Source organism: Petaurus breviceps, unplaced genomic scaffold (assembly GCF_028583685.1).
Source record: "Petaurus breviceps papuanus isolate PSGF00001 unplaced genomic scaffold, PetGlider_PUasm1.0 166, whole genome shotgun sequence".
NCBI lineage: Eukaryota > Metazoa > Chordata > Mammalia > Diprotodontia > Petauridae > Petaurus > Petaurus breviceps.
The window spans coordinates 1,503,692-1,511,905 of record NW_027185737.1 but is presented as its reverse complement, the minus strand read 5'-3'; positions in this window follow the sequence as shown (position 1 = coordinate 1,511,905).

Here is an 8,214-nt window from a genome sequence, read left to right as displayed (position 1 = left end):
GGCAGTAGGAACATGCTGATCGGCCCAATGACTTTGGAAACCTGCTTTTCCCTAAAAAATCTGACTCATAAGAGGATACTACCTTAAGACAGAATTCTTGTTAGAAGTTGAAAAAAATAACCATGGAAATTCAGGCCAGAGATAACCAGTAGAGAAAGAAGCCTTCATACTAATTTGACTAAGCATCAGAAGAAAATGTCAGGTGGGAACCCAGAAGAAAAGGACTTGCTCAGCATTTTCACCATAAGAACGATCTCTGAAAATCTGAATATACTCACTATGTTTTGCTTGGCTTCTGGTCTTCCATTATCTGCTTCAAATATTTCCTCCCTAATGATTTCAATGTTCCAGATTCCAGTTCCATATCCAAAATCAAACATTCAGACCTATAAACTCAACCCAAGCTTGCTTCCAATATAACTCCCTGTTCTCCTTCTGACCTTCTGACTTTGTTACTAGGAACACTGCAGTGAAACTTAGTTTGTGAGTGGCCTTTTGATTTTTTTCCTCCAGATATATAGAATTGAGGTGGTATTTCATTGATTCTGTAGCTCAATAAGAAAATAGTGAGTCCCTTTAACCATAAATAGCCAAGTATAATTTGAGTGACCTTTAAATTCCCTTCCAATACTAAAGTTATATGAGCCTATGATTCCATATCTAGGATGCAGAAAACAAATGTGGCTTGGGGGGTAGAGGGAGGTGGTAGCAATGACTAATATATCACAGAACCATCCAAATATGCAAGCTGTCTGACTGAGACTGCATTTCAGCTCCCTCTAGCAGGGCTTGGGCCTTGGAGATATTTCTTACCTGACCAAACCCATATTTTAAAGTGTCTGACAATTAAGTATTTCAAGTGAACAAAAATTTTATCAAGTTATTTCCTCTGTGACTCCCATGGTCCCACAAGCTTTAGGGCACCCAAGTTTTTATATACTTTTAAAAATATGTAAGACTTATTTAGACCTGAGAAAACTAACAAGAGTAATATAACTGGGGTTGCTATGGTGTTCCATGAGACTGTTGCTGAGGGATTTTGTGAAACTCTTCTCCCCTGTTTCTAGGAGCTGGGGCCTGATAATTACTGTGACTCCCAAAATTTGGGACCACTTGTGAGGGAACATCCTCTTCCTTGCAGAGAGCTGTCTCAGGAAGCACAGAGCAGGCCTAGTTAAAATGGAGAATGATGATTACAATGATGCCTCACCTTGTGCTGTGGATGCATGATAATGTTATATTAGAAACTTCTGATGATTAGCCTTAGATCACAATTTTCTCCATGCCTCCCTGTGAAGGAAGGAGCCTTTCTTGATTGTGAGTGGGTGGAGGCTTGCTAACACGGCAGACTGATAGCATCTGATAGTGTTGGCAGGGAAGAGGCCAGAAGGGGCCCCAGTTTTGAAGAAGAAAAGAAATAAAAAGAAGGTGATAAGTGGAGTAGTTATGCAGACAGTGAAGACTGAGATTTAGGGTCCTGCTCCTGATGTGACTGAATGAGTGGACAAAAAAAATGAATAAGCATTTATTTAGTGCTTCTCATGTGCCAGGCCTATAAACTCTCAGTTCAAGCTTTCACTCTAGCTCCCAATTCTCTTTCTGACATGATGTGCACAGTAGCTAGAGTACCAGACTTAGAGTCAGGAAGACTCATCTTCATGAGTTCAAATCCGACCTCAGACTCGTACTATGTGACCCTGAGCAAGTCATTTAACCCCGTTTGCCTCAGTTTCTTCATCTGTAAAATGATCTGGAAAAGGAAATGGCCAACCACTCCAGTATCTTTGCCAAGAAAAACCCAAAATGCACAAAGAATCAGGCATGACTGAAGCAGCTCAACAATAGCAACAAATGTGTCTGGGATCCTATGTCTGGGGTCCTGTGTCTGGGACAAAGAAGTTAGAGAGTGATTCAGATCACCAGACATTTGACTGATGTGGGCTTTCCAGTAATAGTCATGTTGACTTGATTGCTCTGGTCATGTGCTAGGTTCCAGGTCATAAGAGTGGGGCTAGTTAGCCCTAGTAATTTGTGCTGGTTGGTTGTAATTAGAAACAGGATTTTATTCATTCAGTAATTATTTGTTAAGGCCATGTCTTAAGAGAAGATTCTCATGCCCTGCAGTCTCACAATTCTATAATGAGTTTGTTTTATCTTATTTAACTTAGTCACTAATTATCGCCTTTAAAAAACTCAACTTTTGTTTTAAGTGGCCTTAAAGGAATGGGAGGTTGGGAGTACACATGTAGGCCAGGAGAATCTGAAAGAATTGGAAGACCTTGGAATCTGGGTAAAGCCTGGAGACAATAGTAGAGAGATCCATAAAAGGGCCATGGACCCAGTGGCTCAGGGGTACCAATCGATGATATTCAAGGGAGGCAGAGAATAAAGAAGGAAGAAAACTCCAGAAGGTTTTCTGATGTGCAGTTGTTAAGTTGTTATATTTCAGGAATCTTATATGTGTAATTGTCCTCTACTTTAATGCCTCCGATCATTGCAGGGTACATAATGGTTTTACATCAAGCACCACTGATGTGTCTGCCTGGAGTCTTATTTATTCGCACTCTAGTCTCTCTGGTATTGTTCATACTAAAATTTTGCAGCCCTAAGTCTGTCCAAATCTGTGTAATCACCAGCCTAATTTGCCTCAGAAGATAGATGGGTGTGGAAAGTGAGGTGAGAGTGGAAATTTGAGTCTCTTGCTGCATTAAGGAGGTAACAAACTTCTGCTCCTTTGGAACAGGCTTGCCTACAGTGGCTAGAAGTGTTGGCTATGTAATGGCCATCTTCTAAAATGCAATATATCAGAGGAAACATTCGCAAAGATCCCTTAAAGAGGTGGAGTGGTGACAGGAGGGTGAAAGGAGAAAAGGGATTAACACTAACCACTCCAAGCTGACTTCTTACTGATCCAGGGCTCTCTCTGGGACCACAAAAAGTTCTTGTATTTGCAGCAATAGTCCCCTTCTACACGGATGCATGCATGAGCACATATATACACACTACCCTAAGCTCCCACCTCCCTAGTTTGGGCTCTGGGAGCAGGACCTGAGTCCTAGAGAAGTCAATAAATTCACAGTTTCCCCTATATCCCTCCTCAGATAGGTCCACTGCCCCAAAACATAAGAACAGGAAACAGCTAAATGGTTCAGTGGGTAGAACACTGAATTAATCACAGAAACCAGAGTTCAAATCTGGTCTCAGAGACTTGCTAACTGTATGACCTCTGCCTACCTCAGCTTCCTCATCTGTAAAAATGGGAATAATAATGGGATTTTTCTACCACAGTTATTTTGAGGATTAAATGAGATAATATTTGTAAAGCCCTTTGCAAACCTTAAAGTGCTATATATAAATGCTAGCTATAAGAACCAGTCTCAAATACAAAGCATTAGCACCTTACCTGAGTATTAAAAGTGAGGAGAGAAGAGTTCTAGGGAAGGAGCTTGTGCCCAAGTAAATTTTTTTAAATGGTTTGAGCAGGTATGAAATCCCTCTATGTTTTACTCCTTTGATTTACCTAATCTTCAATCTCACATAATACCTGAAATTATTGGTTTGGACAAAGGAGGGAGTAAAAAATTCATATAAGAGGCCACTTACAAATACCTCCTCTTTTCCTCCCCACAAACTGAGAGGATTGTATTTAAGTAATTGTGAATATGGCATGTGGTCAAATTAAAGAGACCATTTTTTTAGTTATTTATTTCCTAAAACTCCACTGAGATTGAGGGCATAAATTTAAATTAGCATAAGGCAGTTTGAACAAGTATAGAAATAAATTCTTCTGTAACATGTTTAGGGTTTTGAAAAATAATTTCAAAAGATTCTAATTTTTTTTTCAAAATTTTATCGTTTTTAAAAATCCAGTGCGAACAAACTCTTTCCCTTGAGACACCATATCATAAGTGAGAGATTGAGGTCATTCTAGCTAAGAATGTCATGGATATTTTAAATGCAGTTGTTTTCTGCCTAACATAGCCATAAGATCTTAGATCTATGAAATGAGTAAGTTGAATGAGGTGCTGTGTAGAAGGCACTCTCCATCTCTAAATCCTCTGATCCTTTAAGATACATAGAATCATGGGATCATAGGCTTAAAATCTGAAAAGGACACCATAGAGGACATCTTAACTCCCTGAATGTATAGACATCTAGCACAGGCACTGTGCTAGGCACTTTCAGATGTTATGTCAGTTGATCCTCAGAATTACCTTAGGAGATGGATGCTATTATTATCATTTTATAGCTGAGAAAACTGAGGCAGACAGATGTTAAGTGACTTGCCCAGGATCATACAAATATTAAGTGTTTGAGGGCAAATCTGAACTCAGCCTTTCTTACCTGGAAGCCCAATACTCTATCCACTGCCCCACCTAATTGTAATAAGAGTCATGAAATGTTTTGGGAAAGTATAACAATGCCTTACACACAATTAATGCTTAATAAATATTTGATGAATCAAATTAAAGAAAATGCTATGGAGCCATAAGGTAGTAACATTCAGAAAGACAGGGTGATTAAAAGATGGTAGCATAGAAACCTGAATAATGCTCGTTTCAGTCTCTTCATCTGCAAAATGTAGGTACTAATACCACCTACCTTCCCCCCCCCCTTGCTGTAAGAATCAAATAAGTAAATATGTTTAAAGCTCTTTGCAACCCTAGAATATAACATATATGTATAACATATAATAACAATATAAATATTGACTGTTGTTTTTATTATTGTTATAGTTATTGCTTAAAGAGAGAAAGAATCAGGACAACTAGGAAAAGACATAGCAGGGAAGGGAGCCAGCTTATGTCCCAGAGAGTAGACCCCAGGGGCAGTAGTTCCTAAATGATGAACCTGAGTTCCACTAGGTGAGCCAAATATCTTATGGCACTTAACCTTTTCAGTTGCTATAATGTTAATGGAATATAAGATCTTCCCTACCCATTAATAGGCCTCAAATGGAGCCCATTAAGGAAAGCTTGCTTAGGGGAGGCTTGCTTGTAGGAAGGCTTTCACACCTTTTGTTATTTTCTAATTAGGCACAGAGTCAAGAGGGTTGTGATGCCCTCTGGCTCTAAAAAAGAGTATATATGTTCTGAGGTGAGCATTTTGCTTTGGGGCTCAGACATTGGAAGAGTGTTCTTGGGATTTGACCAGATGAAACTGTGGGTAGACATTAAGGACTTTGAGAAAACCCAGATGTTGGTGCTTCTCTCTCTGGTAACTATGTATATATTGCCTTGGTCAGACAGTTCTGTCTGTTAATCTGTGCAAATTTCTCAGACAATTAGAAGCCCTGTCTGTTGGTCTTTATCTCTTTGCTTGTATTTTCTCTGTATTTTCTGTTTATATTTTCTCTGAAGTTCAAGGTGCTGACTTTTCCCCTGAACTAGTGACCCAATATAGCAAGTCTCCTAGACTATCCACTTAGTATTGACAACTTAAATGTTCAGTGAGCACTTACACTAAAGAATAATAATACTGTGCCATGTCCTAGAGAGTAGAGCGATCATGCTCCAAGATGTGCCCTAACCACTCCACTTCAGTGTTTTTGAAAACCAAAAGCTGGCACTTAGATTAACATATCCACATCACTCTAGGAAGAGCCTCCTCGATATGGTACCAGGGTCATAGAGGTTGTGTAACAACCTTCTGGTCACTCACTTTCAACTCTCTCTAAAGACAGCTTGGTAATTGACTAGTTTCAATAAGACTAAATTCTTGTGTTGTTGTGTTTGTCCTTTCTTTTCCAAGAGGACCATGACATCAGGGTCATGATGACATGACTTGCAGTAGACTTGGATTTGAGTGAGGGAGGGCTGTGCAAAGTCACCAACCTCACTTTCTCTTCCAGAGCCATCTGGATCCAGTGGCCAGATATATTCACCAGGACAACTAGAGATGGCCCAGGATGCAATGGGAGACCCTGGCCCTTTTAGACTAAGACCTTTTCAGGTTCTCACTTTGAGTGAGGTAACGCCCATTCAGTTAATAGACCTCATTAAGAAGTGAGTCCAGGGATGGCCTCTTTAATTAAAAAAAAAAAAATCAAACTGGGAAGGGAAGACCCTCAGGGTTGCTGGTCAAAAGATTTACTATTGACATTCACTCTGAGCCAGGAGGGCCCAAAATATAGCCATTAAGTGGTGCTTGGGCAGGGACCTATTGTGGTCCAATCTATGTTTCAACAAGACTAAATTATCTTTTCCCTAGAGAAGCAGCTTGGCTTGTTGGATAGAAAGCCAGTCTGGGGCAGCTGGTGAGCATAGAAGACAGAGCACTGGTTCAAATGTGACCTCAGACACTTACTAACTGTGTGACCCTAGGCAAGTCATATAACCCCAACTGCCTCCAAAAAAGAAAAAAGAAAGCCAGCATGGGAGTTAAGAAGACTTGGGTTCAAGTCCTGCCTCTGACATATGCTGTTTTCTGACCCTTGGTAAATTATTTAACCTCTTAGGAATCTCTGAAAGACTATAAATTGCAGATCGGTATGGGTAGAGGAAGTTTCCTCTTAAGTAGTTTCCTGTGTCTCAGATATGGACCCTTCCCTCCAAAAAATGCTTTCCTAACATGGGGTTAGTTGAAAGAAAAGAAATGCCTATGTATTCTGGCCAAATACTGAAAAAGAGACTTTTGTCCATAATCAGAAATAACAATTAGCAAATCAATTGATGATTTTGTTTATCCTTTTATTCACAAGGACAATCACTGGTTTGTTTCAATTCTATTGAAATTGCTGATTTACCTGAACTCCATGAGCATTGATTAAGCATCCTCTATGTGTCAGAGACTGGCAGTATAAAGACAAAACTGAAGGTGGCCCCTGCCCTAAAGGGGCTTACATTCTATAGGAATATGATGTCTTTCTCTTGGGTTCAAAGGACTGGTTATACAAACACAGAAGAGGGGAAGTAAAACTTGATAAGAATTCACATTAAAAAAAAAGCTGTGAGGGTTTTAGAGGATTGTAAGGTCAGTATCAGTCAAAGATGTGATGCAAGAACACACACACACACACACACACAAACAACTAAAATTAATCATCTAAACTGTATTAAGAGAAGCATAGTAGTCAAAACAAGGAAGATGGCAATCCCACTATAGTCTGACCAGGGCAAATTACATGGAGAATGTTGCATTTTATTTTAAGTGCCACACTTCAGGAAACACATCGACAAGCTAGAATGTATCAACCAATGAAAGTGTTTCTGAATTTCCATAATTCTTACATATTATAGCAGGAATACAGGCCTAGTCAGCACTTTCTTAAGTCATCCCCTTTAATTAAGGCACAAGGCCTTGCTTAAGCCAGCAAAGAATTTGTTTATTTTTGACAAAATGAATTTACAAATATGGCTCTCATTAAGGCATTTTTCCATTGTTCTCCTTTCCAGAACATTATTAATGACATGTGTGTATATTTATATATACATGTATCTGTGTATATATTTCTTATATGTGTTTATATATGTGTGTACATGTGCACATATATATGCATACCTCTGTGTATGTATATATAAAAGATATATTACATGTGTAATATCATATATACATACATATGTGTGTGTATATATATATATATATATATGTGAAAAAGCCTCCCTCTTTGCTAATTACAGAAGAGATATACCTTCACTGGGGTATCCTGGAGACTTCTATAATGAGCAAAGCATCTTTGTCCCTAAGAAAGGGCCTTTATTTGGCCCACTTATAATTTCTGAAAGGCAGTATGGTGTAATGAGAGTTGACCCTGGAGTCAGGAAGACTCAAATTTCCCCCTTTCCTGTCCAACTCTTAACACATACTGACTGTGGGTGAGTTACTCTACCTTGCTGTGACCTAGGCAACTGTATAAGACCCAGAAGTTGCTGAAAAAGTTGCAATTTGCTTCAGTGTAGGAAGTTTCTTCATCTAGGAATTCCTGTGCCAATGAAATCATAGGCCCAGTCCCTGTCCCCTCTAATATTTGATGGTCATAGAGAGTTTTCTATGTAATCTACCATGAGGCAGTGGTCAAGAAGGGGAAAGTCTTATACCCTGGAAAGGAGGAAATTGATATAATCAAAGTACATGGCAGGTGGTGGATTTTCCTAAGCAAACTCCTTGGATGGTAGAACATACTTGGATGTTGATGGTGAATAAATGAGTACATATGAGATGTGGTGCCAAGCCTTCCCGCCTCCTTTCCTCCTGTTGCCTTTGCATATGGCATTT